The following is a 19,801-nucleotide window of genomic DNA, read 5'->3' on the forward strand; positions in this document are numbered from 1 at the left end:
TTTGAGATGGATGTTGCACATGGTGTTCACCAAAAGATGTAGCTATCACCAATTTTGTTTCAAGAATTTCATAGAATTTATGACTTTAAATAATACTTTTACCATGTGTTTATATCCACGTGAAGAAAGATTTGGAGGCGGTTATGGTATGACCTACCATTCTTAGTTACTGAGGAGGACATCCTACTAGTAATAAGAAAGTGGTCTAGTAATTGGCTTACTTCATCTTAAGAAGAGGCAAAGAAGGTAGGCACAAGTAAGGCATAGCAAGCCACTAGAGGTGCACAAACCGAAAAGCTAGTGACAAAGGAGGAGGTACCTCAGAAGGTCGCAATTGACCTTGAGAAGAACACCATGTAGGAAAAAGAGCACAAAGTTGAACAGGAGGAACCATCCACTGACGAGGGAGATCAAGGTGGTGAATACCCTTTTGTAGACATCGTGGACATTGATTCCCCATTTATAGTGAAAATGTGGAAGAATAAAAGTGTTGGAGGTGCGTGGAAGAAGCAAAAGTTAGATAGATCTGCTAGTGCAAAGCTAATGGTCCCAACTGAGGGGGACATCGACGAGATAGGAGATGATGGAGGAGCGTTCAGCCCAAAGAAAATCATTGTAATTAAGTAGACATAGGTGGTCATGTATTTTTAGGAAGTTGGATTCCTAAGTGGTGAATTAATGTAATATTAGGCTTTTGAGTGCATAGAATAGGAAAATTAATTAGATAATGAAAGGTTGTTTGTAAATACTCTCAAATAAATGAGGACGTGAGTGGCTAGTAATGACAAAGAGTTAGAAGTCAAATCCAACTCTTAAAGTAGTTCATGATTCAAGGAACAAGAGAGAGATTTTAGGAATTTAATGAGTTATAAGTGGACATAGAGGATAGAATACATCTAGGAGTCGGTTCAATAGATTTAGGAGTTGAACCAAGATGAGTTCAACAGAGCTCACTGGCATATATGTAAGCCTATGGGCAAAGTCAGGGAGAGGCCACAATATTGAAGAATAGGCCTGTGCAAGATAGATAAGTCTTGAATGTAATCATTTGTTTATATATATATATATATATATATATATATTATATATATATATATATATATATATATATAGAGGTTTATTCCTGACTATGTCAGTATGCATGAAATGAGTATTTCATGGATGAATTACTCATGAATTCGTAGGTTCTGTAACAAGGTTGTAGGCAGAGTTCTTAAGGTCGCGCAAAGGAGAAAATGATTAAGAGGAATCATAAAGGGGTCTCTGAATCCAAAAGAAGAGACAGAGTGTAGCTCTGAAGAGAAGAAACGAAGTGAGAATTCACTGAAGAGTTAAGGTCAGAGAAGTTGAGCAATGGAGGCGGAAGGTGAAACCTTGAAGAAATCCCAAGTCACAGAGAAACATTGAAGAAACAATGTAAATCCTAAGTAAAAAGAAGAGTGGAGAAGTAAAGTATCAGTGCATATGAACTGTTAGATCTCAAAGATCAACGGTCTTCGCATAAGAGGAGAGTGCAGGAGATAATTGGTGAAAAGGCAGCTTTATAACCTTAAGTGGTATTTCGGGCGGCAAAGAAGTGGTAAATGGTATCGAAGGTTAGTCCTCCAATTCCATTAATAACACGACACGTAGCAGCAGGGGTGTGGGAAAACCGCTTTATTGGGCAGTTAATCCCTGTGCTCATGGTCTATCCGAAGTTGGGGTGAACTGTCAGATCTACTATGTATAGATCAACGACAAAAGATTAATATACAAGTCCTTTGATCGAAGAAGAGTGAAGGAAAAGCGACTTGCAATAATGCGAAGTGATGATAAGTGGACCCGATGAAGTTATGAGTGTGGTTTTATAAATTTTGAAATCTGATAGTTCAATCGCATATCGGGGAAGGTGGAGATCAGACGTTATAATGGAAAGGCTAGAAGGTGTGGACCCGACGATTATATAGAAGCGGATGTATAAGATTTGAGATCCGCTTATGTGTTCAGAGCAGAATTTCAAGTAATTCCCTTGTATTCCTTTACATTATGTTAAAGTGTTGCACCGAGTGGTTTTCAAGGCAAAAACATATATTAACGATTTCGATAGTCGCATACCAGAATCGGAGGGGTGATGAAGCATGTATGTATGACCTGCGGAGGAGGTGATAGCCGATTGCGATAAATTTATCATCGTTGAATGTACCAAGATCGTACCAAAAGTGGAAAAGGTATGGTTTTCATGTATTTCCTTTGTAAATGGTTCATAAAGGAAAATAGTGTTGATGAAGGTTTTTATGTGTAAAAACATATGTAACCAATGTATAAAAAGGAAAGGTTATATATATTCGGTTTAAGGGGTTATATGGAGGTTACGAAGAGGTTTAAAGCGCGATAGGAAGGATTTGTTAAATACTTTAATAAAGTCTTATATGAAGGCTCGAGGGTTGTAAATAGTCCCGATATGAGGTTTAAGTGGGGTGATTGAGTTCCGATACAAAAGAACTGTATAAAGGAGGGCCTTAACCATTTGTGTGTGATGGTTTGACTCCTTTGTGAGTTAACCACCTTGGACTAATGTATTAATGCATTTTTATGCATACTGTGGGCATGTGTGGGGGTGACCCTGTGTCATAGTGGTATCGAAGAAAAATTGAAGTTGAAACAATTGGTTAAAATAGAACAATGAAATTCTATGAGAAAGAATTGAGAACAGAATGTGCGTTAAGGTGTTTATGCATGCAAGAGGAAGGATCAAATTCTAATCTGACAGAATAAGGTGCACAGAGGTGATGTGTAGCAGAACTGCAGATGCAAGAGACAGAGGAAATCCATTTAAAGTACAGGCGGAATGGTTAAACAAGATCATGCTAAGATCTTGAAGGTGAGGTGATATGTTCTGTTTTGATTTGAGAAGGTGTGTTTATACATTGATATGCAGGTGATAGTGAGAGAAGCTGTGAGAGGAGAACCATATGTGTTCTTGTAGGTAGAGTAAAGAAAACACTCTGAAGGAGAAGTGGCAGTGAACTTGAAAAATCCAACAAGAGGTTGGACAGAGAGAGAGGACAGCTGAAGTGTTCTCAAGAGATTGCAGAAGCCTAGAAGGAGCAAAGGTGTTGCTTAAGAGGGGGTTCCAGACAGAGGACCTGTGCTTACCAAAAGATTGAGTGAGGAGAGCTTAGTGAGGTAAGATTGCAGCGAGGAGGACTTGCCGTTGCAGAGGCATGTTGCAGATGAGTGAGGAGCTCATGAAGAAAGAAGAGAATAAGATGACTACTGATATTCATAGCAGAGGTTCAGAGAGAAGCCACAACAGAAGAAAGATGAAGAAAGAGGATGCCAAGGCAAATAGCAAGAGGATGATTTAAGAGGAAATTGACAAAGAGGTTGCATAGTTAAAAGAACAACTCTATGCATTAAGGAGGATGCTAGAGGAAAGCCAGAGATTAGGTTGGGTCTTGAGGAAGAAGCTAGTAAGGTGGCATGAGATGCAGAGAAGGCTACAACAAAAGCAAGTAAAGTGGCTGAGGGGAAAACTCAAGGAATTTGAGTTGGAAATAGAAGAGTACATTTGTGAACCAGAATAGGGAGAAATCCTGGGAGAAAGTGAAGACTACACTGAAGATAAAGGATGGAGATCAAGTGAAGATCTCATGGACTATTGAGATAATTCAAAACAGCATGAGGAGACACTTACTGAAGATGAAGACTTGAATGCTAAAACTTCAAGTGAGACCAAAAGGTCTGATGATTTAAAATTTGAAAATTTGTGTATGTTTGTAGGTGAAACATGTGAAGGACAATTTGTTGATATTGTCATAAAGGAGAAATAAGGCAAGCAGAATCTAAATTCTGTTCTGGAAGAAGATGAGATAGATAGATATCATATACAATTGGGGGAATATATCAAGCAACCAAGTGAAGGGCTTGAGGAGATTGAAGAGGAGACCACCAAAGAATTTCTAAGTCATAATGAGAACTTGGAATAGTAAGGAGATATGATGGTTGAAGCATCGAGTAAGACCACAAGGTCTTACGTTCTTAAAACTGATAGTCTATGTATAATGGCAGATATTGTAGGAGAAGAGAAACCTTTTAAAGATATCTTCAGAGGAGATGAAGATCTAGAAGTAAAAGGTGACAAAGAAAACTTCTCAGAAGAAGAAGAATGTGACTGCATACCGAAGGAAAAGTCTATGGATGAGTGTAAAGAAGCTATCATGGAGATGAGGAATTAGGATCTTATTTTGATGAAGAATGAAGGAATATTTTGTCTCAGAAAGGTAATCGAATGAGTTTGATTAATGTTATTGAGGAAACAGGAGAATTTTAATGCAGATGGTGAGACAAGGATAACTTTGGGAGAAGAGTTATAAAGGGACAACAGGGCAAAATGTACTAGAGAGGAAGAGACTATGTTAGTTGAAAACATAGTAAAGGATCATTAATTCACAATGATGATAGGCATAGTGGAAATAACCATGGAAACTATTGAGACAATCAGTAAGGAAGAAGGGCATCTACTGAAAGATGTTAAGAAGGAAGAAACCTATGCAAAGGATTTAACCTTGGGAGAAGGAACACTAATAAATGAGTGTTTTGCACAGGGTGAACAATCTTTTGAAGATTTCAGAAGTATGAAGAAGTATTTTTCAAAAGATAAAAACTCTGAAGTAAAATAGGATGGAGAATGTCTCTTAGATGACAGAAGCAGTGACTTATTGCAGCAGAAGGAACTTAACAATGAATGGATGTGTGAAGATGTGACAACACATGAGCAAGTTCTTATGAAATAAGGAGATGAAATTCATTTCGAAGAGCTGATATGTGAAGAAACAGTTGAGACTGTTGAACCTTATGATTTCCAAACTAATAATTTGTGTATAATTGCAGGAAACATAAGTGATGATGAAATACTTATGAAGTGACACAAAGAAATTGCATTGCTAGAATATTTGCTGAAAAATTCAGAGTAGGACAATGTGATTACAAAGGAAGGAGTTCACTATGGTGGACAAGAGCAAGAAGACATCATTAGAGCAGATGATGTGGAAGAGAGACTAGTTGACAGTCTCATGAGTTCTTTTGAGAATTCAAAACAACATACTGATGTGCTGATAGAGGAGAAAGAACAGAGTAGAAAACTAAATTATTGCCAAAGGAAGATAAGGCACATATAGCCTTATGTTTTTTATTTTAACAAGTGTTTTGTGAGTGAAGTTTTTGTTGCAGATGTTGGAGGAAATTTGGCACAGATGAACAAACAAATGAATATGAAATAGAATTCTATGGAAGAATTCAATCCATGGAACATAAATGCTCAATTGCCAGAGAGAATGCTGGACAATCATGATTCAATACAAGAAGAGATAATCATGAAAGATGGTAAGGATGATAGGGAGGCAGTCAGCATAAGAGTCAACATAGAAGTTAGCATAGCAAGCAAAGCAAAAGTTGGAGCAAGAGAAAAAGTGGAAGAAAAAGTAGACCAGTAACTACAAAGAGAAAGTAACTAGCAGCAGTTTGAAGGACTAGTGGATAGTGGTGCAGGGTAAAGGTAATACCTGCACCCATACCCACAGTATGCATTTACAACAATAATGCATCCTCAACTGTCCCAGGTGTCTAACTCTGTAATGCAGTCAAACCTTTAGACCATAAATGGTCAAGTAGCCCTCTTATACAGTTCCTATGTATAGGAACTTCAATCACCCCATTGTAATCCTCTATTGGGACTATATTAACCTTTCAGAACCTTTTAAATCCTTTATCCACACACATATAACCTTCCCCTTTCTAAAACTTGGTTAATATATGCTATATCGCAAAACTTGAACTATCAACACTTTCCCACTTTATATCCCATTGCAAAGGGAAATACTCCCAAACACATTTTCCGCTTTCATTATGGTTCAACACATATTTCGAGGTTAAAACCTCTATTGCAATTGCTATCGGAAATCATCAATGGTCATATACATATGGGCCATCACCCTTCTCTGACTCTAATCTTCGATATAAGAGTGATAACACATGTTTTCGCATTAAAAGGCCGCGCCATATAAACTATTGGAAATACTAATATTTGGGAATACAAAAGAAATTCCCCTCCGAACTGATACGCTGAATTTCAAAATCTATAGAACCACGACTATAATATCGTCGGGTCCATTCACCACTGTTCCCGCACTACTTCTCTGATCTCTGCCAGCTCCAACACCCGCTCGCCGATAAGCCACGACATTGATCGCAGATATATCGCTATTGGTGATATCGCAACAGTCATACGTCGCTTACCCTTGGCACCTCTGATCGCCGATATGCGATTTAATCATGGTCGTTGATCTGGCCATGATCCAATGGCCCACGATTAATCGCTATTTGCTCCACGCAAGTCTCCAAGACTTATTCCGATAACATAAAAAGGTTCTCTGTCGATGCGACACGATCTCAGCCATTGATCTAACTGATCCAACGGCTGTTGAGTGCCAATACTTCGCTTCTCTGCAATTCCTTTTACTTAGAAAATTTAAGTTGTTTCTTCAGTTCTTTGGTGATTTGGTTCTTCTGAAGGTTCTGCCTTCACTACTTCTGCTACACCACTCTAATGCTTCAATTGGATTCAATGATCCCTTACATTCTTATGAATCATTCTCCTCTCTCTGTTGTTCGCTTGGGTTCTGTCTTGCCGAATTTCACTTTGCTATTATGATCGAACAATCCTCAATGTCTCCTCTACATGTTCCACAGAACTCTACCTGCACACCTTATGTAACAGAACCTACGAATTCAATTCCTAATTCATCATAAACACATAATTCACACTCTATTGAGACATTCAGAATAACTTTGTATATGTGTGTGTGTGTGGGTGTGTAAAAGACAGACTACATTCGAGACTAGACTGTTTCTTCCTTGTTTGCTCCCATTTTAGATGGGTTATTTTTCATTTTAAAATGCCCCGATATTGTTTAGCATTGACCCAAAACCATTTCCCAACTTTCGGATGAGGAAATTTTCACTTGTCCTAAATCATTTGTCTCCACATGTTCTAAAATTTCTTGTTCCTTTGTCATGTTTGAATGCATTTGTCGTCCAACCTATTTCGAGAAATATGTAGGTCTATAAAATGTGAAGATTACTTTGCACTACTCCCTGTTGTTCAAGTTATCATTGCTCCTTGCTCGCTGCTTGATACTATTGTTGCATAAATGCTCCCAACTCTCACACTGTTCACTGTTCATTGCTCACTTCTCTCACTGACCACACTGCTCATATATTGTTGCACTGAAGCTGCTTCGAGGTGTTGGCCATATGAAGTTCACTGTTATGGATTGTGCAACCACTCTGTATTTGGAAAGAAATGCATCAATTTCTATGCAAGATGCCCCCACCTCCTTCGCTGTGTAACTTATTTCAATGGTCGGTAAGAAAATGGATTGTAATTTCGCCCTAACTTGAAGGTCTCCATACAGATAAGGTGGCTGGTAAAAGATAAAAGATTCTCCTTTCTCTCTCATTGCAAGTTGTATGAGTTTCAGGTTGTCGATTAAATTAGTTGGAAGATGGCAACAGTTCTATTGTGTTTATGAATTGTCGTTTAAGAGGGTTTCAAGCCTCGATCCCTCGATGCACTTATTTCATCCATGCACTCGGATAGTCGTGTCAGACCTTTCCTTTCATAGCCATGCCCACTCAAACTCACGCACAGTATAGCAGAATATTAATGTGAAGTGGATTCCACAGTCGGCGTGCGTGTTAACTCTGAATACATGTTATCTAAGATCTGGCAAGCGCTCCCGGAAGAATTATTGCTTCTGATTATATGAAGGCTTCCTGTTAGACTTTTAGTGAACTGTGTGTAGAGGATGGGATTATGTATTTTGTTGTTGTGATACCCTGCAAAGAGATGTTAGGATGCTAATTTGTCAAATATCATGTGACCCGTGAACCCCATCCTTTGTTTATAGGAAAAAATAAATAAAAATATTTTTTTTTCACTTTCAAATTTAGCTAATTTTTTTTAAAGAAGCTATCAAATCTCAAATTTATCTAAATTTATTATTTTTTAAAAAATAAACAAGAGTATCTAGTGCTTAACTTAAATATAACTTAACTAAACTAAAAATAATAAAAAAAAAAGTTCAACACAAAAATAAAATAACTAATAAAATATTGTATTGTTAAAGACCATCACCATAAATTAAGAAATATGATTAACTAATAGTTTATATATATAGAAAGAGAGAGATTATTTTTTATTAATGTATATAATTTTCATGAGAGATTGTTTCAGTAAATTGCATTACAATTTTTGTAATCAACCAGATACTACTAAGTTTGGTAATGTGATTTACCCGAAGCATTCTTTCATAACATTATGAATCAGAGAAATTAAAATATATAATTTTTATAATTAAAATTATTATTATGTTTTTTAAATATAATAATAAGTCATCTTAAATTTAAAATGTGGAAAAAAGAACTATAATTCATAATAAATAAATAAATTTCCATAATAACAAAAAAAAAATGATTTTTCCATGTTAGATTATAGATACGCCACATAAATTTTTGGTCAAGGACAAACTAATACACACACAATGAATGCAACATATAATAATAAGTCATTTAAGTTGAAAATATGGAGAAAAAACTATAATTAATAAAAAGGGAAATATAAAAAAATAAAAATAAAAATAAAAATAAAAATGAAAACAAATAATTAGTAACTGGTAGAAAAAAAATAGTAACCAATAAAAAAGAAGTTACTAAACAACACATGATAACACTTCAACTATTTACCTTACAAATAAATAAATAAATTTAAATAATAATAAAAATTGAATTCTCAATATTAAATTATAAAAATAGTCAAAACAAATTAATACAAAATCAAAAAACAAAACTAAATATAAAAACAAATTAATATAATATAAAAAACAAAACAAAATATATAATACCTAATGCCAATATAATAATATATTTCATTAAATATAACAATGTAACAAATACAACAAAAATTAAAATAAAAAGCTAGTAAATACACAGAAAAGATAAACCATTATTTATTAAAAACCAAAAAAATCAACATTAAATCTTAGTAATATTATTTTGGAAATAATTTTTACTTTCTGTAAAGTATGAGTGGACACTCCAGCTGAATGTTCTTCTGTGTTAACTCAAGTTAATATATGTATATGTATAAGTTAATATATGTATATGTAATAGTAATATTATTTTGGAAATAATTTTTACTTTTTGTAAAGTATGAGTGGACATTTCAGCTGAATGTTCTTTTGTGTTAACTCAAGTTAATATATGTATATCTATAAGTTAATATATGTATATGTATATGTATATATATGGATGGGAAATAAATGACATAGTGTTTTGTGGATTAATAACTCCTTAGCTAGTCCAAACTGAAGATATAGGTTAACTGCCAACGGGTTCACAGAAGTAAAAAGTACAGATTGATGACTTGGCAATGCGTTAAGGCTGAAAAAACTCATGTTATAAATGGCATGTTGACATAAAGAGAAAGAGTGCCACATGCTCTGAAACTCGCCATTCTTAGAACAGCGACATGCACAAATATTTATTAAATAAATAAATGGTGCATGCAGATAGTTACGTTATAAATAAACATAAACGGTGCACGATAACTCTGAATACAGATTATATCTGAGATCGAATCTCGAATAACTGTGAATCTTGGATGAAAGAAGGAGATGAGGATGGATAGAAAGATCTGGCAAGCGCTCCCGGAAGAATTATTGCTTCTGATTTTAGGAAGGCTGCCCGTTAGATTTTGTGTGAAGCTGAGGACTGTGTGTAAACGATGGAATTATGTGTTGTGTTGTCGTGATACCCTGCAAAGAACGCTGGATGCTAAGTTGTCAAAACCCATGCGACCTGTGAACCCCATCGCTGGGTTCTTTGTTCAGACCTATAAATTCGGATTGGAAACGTGGGCTATAGAAGACGGCGGTTCACAGGTTTACAAAGTTGCTTTGCGAAGCCAATACGGTAGGGTTAATAACCGTTATGTTTTGGGTGCTTGCAACGGTCTCATCTTCTGCCGCTCTAATGTTTACGGGGATGAGGACATCGTTTCTTCCATAGAAAATCCTGCTTCCAGGACATCCATGCGTCTCCCTTCATCCCCACACCTACGCCGCAATTCCATTGAGCCTGACCTTTGGATGTTCCACGCCATGGCTGTCGATGTTTCCACCAGGCGTGCCACTGTCGTGGTCGGCAGAAATAATTTTACGTTGATAGGGCAAGATTGTATGAATAGGATAGAGATGGAGATTTATGATACAAATTCCAATGCATGGTCTTGCTTTTCCATGACAGTACCCAGCCACATTATTCCAAACAGTCGGGGCATTTATTCTCGGGGAAAGTTTTACTGGCTGGTTGGCGAGGTTGATACCAACGCGCCGGGCTGCATTTATTCTGCGGGAAAGTTTCACTGGCCATGTGGCGACATTTATCCTTGGACTCCCAGCACAAGCAAGTGCATGGTAGCATTTAGCGTAGTAGCAGACAGACTTTGGGAAGAAATTCCACTGCCCAAGGAAGGCACATGGCATACGTCAGGCGAAGAAGGTTGTGAATACGCACGTTTAACTGGATGTGAATACGCACGTCTAAGTGGATGTGATGGTCGAGTTGTGTTGATATGTCAAAAATGTCATTATGATCTTTGTTTGTGGAAGTTAAATGAGAATTCCACGTGGTGCGAATTGCTGGGTGCCAATAGATCGGTGACAGGGTTCTCAGACAGGGAATCCCTGGGATTATGTGGACGCGTCTTTGCAGCTGTGAACCGCAGTGGATGGATAATGTTGATGGATGGAGATTTAAAAGCAATAATATTCAATGATGAGGGAAAATTAGTGCGACGTCTGAGCTTACCAAGCTCTCCAGAACTTGAACCTGTCCGCGATACACAATTAGAACACATCCTGGTATTACCGTTCGAAGCCAACACTATGTGGTGGCCTAAATAAATATTATTTGTTATCCAATAGAATTCTCAGAATAATTACATAGCTGTTTTGGAGTCGATGTTTCGAATTCTCAGAATAATTATATAGCTGTTTTGGAGTCGATGTTTCGAATTCTCATAATAATTACATAGCTGTTTTGGAGTCGATGTTTAGAATTCTTAGAATAATTACATAGCTGTTTTGGAGTCGATGTTCGAATTCTCAGAATAATTTAGAGTCGATGTTTCGAACTATTTATTGTGGTTGTACAAAAATCCAATGTCGAATAAAGGATGAAAATCGAAAGTCTTTACCCAAAGGGAGCCAAGGTGGGCATCCGGATGCCTATTTCTAACACTTTGGAAAATTTATTGCACCTGACATATGCCGGAGATAGCCCCTTATAACACGCCGTTTTTTTTCTTGTAGTCATCCGAGGGCATGTTATATCTGCCTATCTCCAATGCATGTCAAGGTGTAATAAATTTTCTATAGTGTTGAAAATAAGAAGGTGGTTGTTGAAAACCATGCCCCATCCAGTTTCTGAATGACAATGAAGTTGACAGGAAATGATTAAGAATAACAAATATTCAAAGTCACTCGGAGAATTTACTATGTACTGTGAGTGCACGAACATGACAATGCAGATTTGTGGAACTTGATTTTTATTTTTGAAATTGTTTGGTCCATGCATCTTGATTTTCATTGTTTAAAATTGTTTGGTTCATGGATCTTGATTTTTATTTTTGAAAATGCTGGGTTAATGGATCTTGATTTTTATTTTTGAAATTGTTTTCTTTTGATCGAGTTTACGGAGCAAAAGAAAAAGATCAATGAAAGAACTGCCAAAATCTTTGAATACTGGTATTTTTCGTTTGTATTGAAATAAATAGAGATCTCTATATCTTATATGCCAGCAAGTCTGCGTATTAGAGTTTGTCAAAAGAAAAAATAATAAAGATAAACTCTACTCTCTAGGATTTAAAATATTGCAGACAAATAAACCAGGAACTTTTCATTGAACTTATCACATTATCTCAGCATAGCTTATGCACTGCATCTGCATATATTTACATCAGCAAAACTTATTTATCAACAAAAATTTAGAAAGTATAATACAGGTAGGTTTTTAATTAAAGTTCATGCTGTATATTTTGAATTTAACTTTGGAAATATTCCAGTATCTCATGGGAGGAATATGGCATATAAAAGAAATATGAGCTCATCTTATTCTCAAATTCCAGAAAATATTCCCAAAATATATAATCAAAATAAAAATTATCATGTTTCTTAAGTTTTTAAATTCAAAACATAAATGCGGAAATTTTCTTATTTGGTTTATTTATGTTTTTAATTTAAATATAAGAAACGAGGAGAGAGAAAAAAATGAGTATAAGAATTTGAAATATAAATATTTAAATGTATAGTTTGATTCTCTCCAATATTGTTATTTTTCTGATGAATTTTATCCTTGAGATTAACAACAGAAGGAACATATCCAAGCAATTCACAGAGATTGGTTCAAATAATTTTTTTATGAGCACCTTTGGCTACTGCAAAATCCATGTTACATCCAAGTTCCCAAATCCATATCCTACCTCATGCATAAATATTACTGGTATAGAAATCTCATTGCCTTAATCCAAATGCATACACATAAACAAATTATTTTAAACATTTAGATACCCAATACAAAAGAAAGAATTTGAGAAAAAAATGGAAAAGGAACCATGGTAATCACAACTCTTAATGTACTTAAAAGCCACTTTGACAATCAATACCTTTCAATCTAATACATAGTGTAACCCATTATGATTCTATAAATTTCACCCATCTCATCTTTAATTAAACTTAAAAAGTGATTAATAAAAAAATGAAAAGTCTCATTTAGGTATCTTTAATTAAGCTTAAAACTAGTTAATTGAAAAAAACAAAGTTCCATTTAGTATTTTTAAATAAACTTAAAACTGATTAATAAAAAAAACAAAGTTCCATTCAGGTATGTTACATGCAAGTTGATTTTTTTTCAACATTTTTGCATGTTTGGTTTAAAAAAAAAAAAATCAAATTCCCAGTACATTATTCATAAGTGACAACTAATTCTTTATACTTTAATTAGCGTAGCCTTTGAAACAAGCCGACTCTATTTGGAAATGACATACTCAAAATATTTTACTGTTAATATTTAGATGGATCAATATAATTCTTTCGCTTGATCAAGTTGTTCTGAGGTCTTTGGCTTGGCTGAGTCATTCCGAGGTCCGAGTTCTACACACTCAAAGAAGATGCAGTGTAGGGGTTTTAAGTTATGAGTGTCCAGACAAATTTAAGCACAAAATTAAAGAAATTTCAAAGGTTGTACTTGAGAAACGGTGGCGTTGAATCTAATCGTGGGGGCGTGGAGCTAACTAATGGCACTTAATCTAATCGGCTCGGGCATGGAACTAACTGAATTGGATACCTCTACTGAATGATATCGATAAATCTACTCTAGTCTGCAGCTTAATTCCTCCTCAAACCTTGCCTTACCACTAATTTACATGCACAACTGCAAAAGGCAACTAATTTGCATGTAGTTCGAAAAGTTGACTACAGTTGGAATAGGATATCGATAAATTTACTCTATTCTGCAGCTTAATTCCTCCTCAAACCTTGCCTTACCACTAATTTACATGCACAATTGCAAAAGGTAACTAATTTGCATGCAGTTCGAAAAGTTGACTATTGTTAGAACAAGATATCGATAAATCTACTCTATTCTGCAGCTTAATTCCTCCTCAAACCTTGCCTTACCACTAATTTACATGCACAACTGCAAAAGGCAACTAATTTGCATGTAGTTCAGAAAGTTGACTATTGTTGGAGTAGGAGTTAACCTGAGTGGGGAAGGAGATCATTAAATAGAGGAGAGATAGAGGTGAAAACGGATGAACGTTTCTGGAAAAACGATTTTCTGGCCACCTAAAATGAGAACCAGCTTATAAGATGATGTTTCCCATGCCGTCTCGTTTTTAGAGCGGTTTTTCCAAAGAACGCTAACCATCGTCGCATTTTTGGTAACGTAGATTTGCATGCACCGTAGCTCCTCATTTTTCTTTGCTAGTAGTTGTCTACACACGTCGTAGTTCTTCATTCTGCTCCACTGGTAGTTGTCTATGCGCGCCGCTGTAATTGTGAGGTGAGGGAGGGTTTATCGGTTGTTATGGCTGGTTTCTCGGCTACTGCATTGTGTTGTTTGGCTACTGCATAGTGTTGTTCAGTCGTAGAGGTGGGGTGTGGGTGCAGTAAAGGGTTTCGGCCCTTAGGTGCTTTCGGTTTGTTGTAGGGTTGTATGTCGCCGAATGTGGTTGGTTTTTAGACGGATGTTTCTTCAAATTCTCTCACTCGCTCAATCATGTTTGATCCAGAGCCAACACCAAACAACATGGTTGGCTCACTGCAAGCTTAGCGTCTTCGTTCCCTGGTAGGATTCTTCATCCTACTAGCCATACCTGCAACTATGTTTCTCAACACATATATTTTCTCGGTATTCACACCATTCATCTTCCTTATGTTAATATCTAGTTTTTTGTGCCTTCTATGGAGTATTTGTAGCTTAATTGGGAATTTATGTGGCTTAGTTTGAAAAACAATTGCCTTTCAACTTGTATCTATGGCTTTTGTGACTTAATTGGGAATTTTGTGGCTTAGTTTGAAAAAAAATTCCCTTGTGTTGAGTAGTTTTGGCTTCTATGGCTTATTTGGGAATTTGTGTGGCTTAGTTTGAAAAAAAAAAAATCCTTCTGTGGAGTATTTGTGGCTTAGTTTGAAAAAAATTGCCTTTGTGGAGCATTTGTGGCTTAACTGGCGAATTTTTGTGGTTTAGTTTGAAAAAAAATTGCCTTCTAGCCTATATCTATGGATTCTGTGGCTTAATTGGGAATTTGTGTGGCTTAGTTTGAAATAAATTTGTTTTATGTGGAGTAGTTATGGCTTTTGTGGTTTATTTGGCAATTTATGTGGCTTATTTTGAAAAAATTTCCTTTTGTTCAGTATTTATGGCTTATTGTGGCTGAATAGGGAATCTTTGTGTCTTAGTTTGAAAACAAATTTGCCTATGTGGAGTATCTGTGGCTTCTGTGGCTTAATTGGGAATTTTTGTGGCTTAGTTTGAAAAAAAATTCCTTCTATGGAGTAGTTGTGGCTTTGTTGGATTATTTGGGAATTTTTTTGGCTTAGTTTGAAAAAAAAATTCTTTTTGTGGAGTATTTGTGTCTTTTGTGGCTTAATTGGGAATTTTTGTGTCTTAGTTTAAAAGAAAAATAGTCTTCTGTGGAGTATATGTGGCTTATGTGGTTTAATTGGGAATTTTGGTGGCTTAGTTTGAAAAAAAATTGTCTTTTGTTGAGTATTTGTGGCTTAGTTGGGAATCTTTGTGGCTTAGTTTAAAAAAAAAAAATTTCCTTCTGTGGAGTATTTGTGGCTTCGGTAGCTTAATTGGGAATTTTTGTGGCTTAGTTTGAAAAAAATTGTCTTCTGTGGAGTATCTGTGGCTTTTGTGGCTTAATTCATAATTTCTATGGCTTAGTTTGAAAAAAAAATTGTCTTTTGTGAGTATCTGTGGCTTTGGTGGCTTAATTGGGAATTTTTGTGGCTTAGTTTGAAGAAAAAAAATCTTTTGTGGAGCATCTGTTGCTTCTATGGTGTAATTAGGAATTTTTGTGGCTTAGCTTGGAAAAAAATCCTTTTGTGGGGGTATCTATGGCTTCTGTGGCTTAATTGAGGATTTTGTGGCTTAGTTTGAAAAAAAATTGCCTTGGAGTGTTTAAAGCTATCTCAAGCTCTCCGAAAGGATTGGATACGAAGTCCTTTGTTAAGCCACATTGAAGTTTTACAGTTTATTTAATTTATTCATGTTGAGCTAGATATTGCCCCTAGATCATTGAGATAAGAATTCTAGTGAAAAATGAGATCTCAAAATTGACTTGGAGTACTTGAAGCCTCTCAAGTTCTAAAAAAACGTTGGATATGAAGTCCTTTTTTAAACCACAATTTCATTTTTACAGTTTATTCAATATATTCATGTTCAGTTAGATATTTCCCCTAGGATCATTGAGATTAGAATTCAAGTGACAAAAGAGATCTTGGAATTGATTTGGAGTACTTAAAGCCATCTCAAGTTCTGAGAAAGGATTGGATATGAAGTCCTTTGTTAAATCACATTGAATTTTTACAGTTTATTCAATATATTCATGTTAAGTTGGATATTTCAGAGGTTTGATTTACATCACATTTTATCTATGATATGATACATTGACATAAGGATCACAACATTTTGGGCGTTATGTGTTGCCTTCGATTAGAGTGTTGCCTTCAATTAGTCTTAGTTTTATATGGAAGTTATTTTGGAGACTAAGACTAGAGGAATGATTTCGTGTACTTTTGTCCACTTGTAAGACATTCATAACTATACCAAAAGTTGCAACATATGGTGATCTGAATCTCTTGAACAAATTTTTTAGCTTTTTCATGTTTTCGGTTTTTATGAATGGTTATGCTTCATATAAGATCATTTTTTTATACTTGAATGTTTATTTTCCATGTTTCCCTTGGGATCATGGAGATTAGAATTTGATCGATAAAAGAGATCTCTGAATTGATTTGGGTACATTAGGCAATCTCAACTTTCGTAGAAAATATTGGAATTTATGTCTTTTCTTAAGCCACTTTGAATATTTACAATGTTTTCAATATTTTCATGTTAAGTTCATGTTTCGGAAATTTGATATCATATCACATTTAATGTATGGTATGATATATTGGCACAAAGATCACAATACCTTAGGAATCATATGTTGATTCTAATTAGTCTTAATTCATAAGAAGGATGACTTTTTGCACTTTATTCACTCTTCAAGCATTCTCAAAGATACCCTAAATTTGATATTGTGATTTATAATCTCTGAACAAAGTTACGATTTCTAATTATTTTGGGTTTCAATGAATTTCATTGTTATCCAAATACATATTGGAACTTCCATTGCAATAGACCAAAAAGGGATGGTAACTTCATCCACATTGCAATTTGGTTACAAACAAAAAATTCATGTCGCCCCTATACTTGATGGCCTCAATTTTCTAAATTTCCCAAACTTGTTGAAGTGCCTACATGAGCCAAGTTTCTACCATATGTTTGAGTCTAGTTTACTCGTAACCATGGAGGGATTGAATAGTTGAATTTTCCACTTGTGCTACTATCCCCAACACTAACTGGAGGTGGCCTATAATACATAGGATTTACCCCTACACTGGTGGGTGTATAGGGGGTGGCTATAACCCCTGGCTAATAGTGGGGGACTTGGATGTTAATCAAGTCCTGGTATGATGGTGTATGATCTGCAATGTGGCCCAAAGTGTTGGACACCATCATGTTTGTCTCCAACTCACTTGGACCATGCTCTTCCCTGTCCATGACCCCTTCTTTTTCCAACACTTGTTAAGCCTTTCTTGCCTGCCTCTCTTGCCTTGCCAATTGTTTTTTATGTTCCTTCTCTTCCATTGTTTCTCTTCTTTCAAGCCTTTCCATTGCTCGAGTTGCTGCTGTTGCAACCCTTGAATTTCTCTTTTCCTTGCCAACTCCTTCTTTCTCTGTTTAGATTCCTGAATTTAGTTTTTTTGTGCTTAGACTTGAACATTAGGTTCATATATTCTTCAAAGGTGAGTACTTGTGATCTCCTCTCTAACTGAAGATAGTTTGTTGCTGAATGTGCTGATGAGGTCATCACTCTCTCTACGGTAGGTTTAGGAACCTACCAAGTATTGTTTTGTTTGTTGTCACATGCTCCTGATGGCTTGACACTTTCCTTTCAACCTTAATGGAACCTGATTGAACCCCATTATTTTCCTGATTTGGTACTTCATTTTGAATAGACTCTTCTTCCAATGATCCATTGTCCACAAAATAATGAACAATTTCAGTGCTTAACTCTACTGGTTGAGAAGGCATTGCCATGATTTCATCATTGGTCGATGAAACATTATGTTTGTTATTATTCATCATGGCCTCTGCCAACCAGGATTGTAGGGTTACTTGGGTTGGCATGCTTAATTTGTCATTGCTGATTCTTGTTACATTCTCATTTGAAACCACATTTCCATTGTCATTTTCATGATCAACTGCCTCATTTGGAATATCACATGCAAAATTAGTAGGTGCTTCAGTGGGTGTGGTAGACTCCATGTTATTGACAGTTGGTTCATTATTGAATTGTGTTTCACATACATGTTCATCATCATAGAGGTTCCCTTGAGAAAGGGATATCACACCTTCAGTAATAATAGCATCTTCCTACCAATCCACATCTTCTTGGGCATCAACCTAGTCATGTATGTCCTTTACTTCCTGACCTTCGACAACAAATTCTTAGTTGCAACTAGCATCATTAATAAGAGAATCAACATTTAGTGACCAAATTCTAGTCCTCCTAAATCTAGCCTTGATATTAGAAGGTGTTAGATTCCTTTTAAATGCTTTACTTGCAAACTCAGCTATCTTAAATATTTTTACCTCCACGCTTGGATTCTTTGCCATCGATGAAGCTTTCTCTGCCCTAAAACAGTTCTTGAAAGGCCCAAACATGCTGACATCAAAAGGGGTTGAAATTTGTGAGTGGTATGAGCTGGCAACGTTAATATGTCAATGCCCAAATGGTTGGCCTCAATTGTCTGCATAGCAATGTGGCTTCCATGGCCATATAATATTAGTAGGTGTCTATTTTCATGTGAGACACCACGTGGCATAGATGTAGCGAAGTGAAAAATCCAATTCAAGAATAGTTCATTTGTCATCCATGCATGGGGATGTGCAGCCATGCATGCACCTGGTTCACAATTATGTATATAGTTTTTAAGTTGTGTTTTTCCTTTGAATAAATAAAATCCTGGGATTGAAGAACCAGTTGCGTTGACACAACAAAGTTTAGTGATCCACTCCCTACTCTTAGGAAAAAAAATTGGCATATTTATGCTCTCTCTCTTGGCAATTACTCGCATGCCACAATTCCTTCCAGCCTATAAGCCTATTTTGTCACAGCTCCAGATATGGTTTGGGGCATAAAAGTGTCTCATATGCATGGGAAAGGGTGTCATAGAACTCAAACACAATTGCAGGGCATAAATTTAAATCCCTATATTTGTCAAGACCCTCTGTTCTTCACAAGACAAGGTCTGGATGCCTTTTTTTAAACCCACTCCACCAATAATTGTTAGGAAACCTATCTTTGAAGGGGCTTGGCCTCCCCTGATAGATTTGAGCTACTATGGATTTTATTTATATCAACTCTAACCCATGTCCCATTTGGGCCATCTCCTTACACCACACAACCACCTCGGCCTCCACCTCTTTAGTCATAACACTAACAAGCCCTCTACACTTTGTATTAATGAGCCCATTAATCCAATAATGTATGCTTAAGTATGCAATTCCATGTTTTTTTTGCAAATGCACATATTGAATATCCCTTAAACTCTATGTCATTAATTTCACCTAGCATGTATTCCTTTTTCCACCCTCTTATGGCACTAATATTCTTAATTGAGCTTTCACCTTGTATTGTGGTTGAGGGTGGCTCTATGGTAGATGGGGGGGAAATATGATCCGCCACCACATGGGCTTTCTTAACATCATTACATGGAGCGTTAGAAGCAATGAAATCATCGATAATTTGCTCTTCTGATGAAGTGCATCACAATTGGGCACCCATGGTCCCTCACCTCCTCTTGTTCCTTATACGATCTGCAATTGAAACTCGTGGCATGGCTGCAACAACATGCATATTGTT

This window comes from Pinus tabuliformis, chromosome 3_2, assembly GCF_031772625.1.
Source record: "Pinus tabuliformis cultivar Carrire ecotype Pingquan chromosome 3_2, CPIR1, whole genome shotgun sequence".
Taxonomy (NCBI): Eukaryota; Viridiplantae; Streptophyta; class Pinopsida; order Pinales; family Pinaceae; genus Pinus; species Pinus tabuliformis.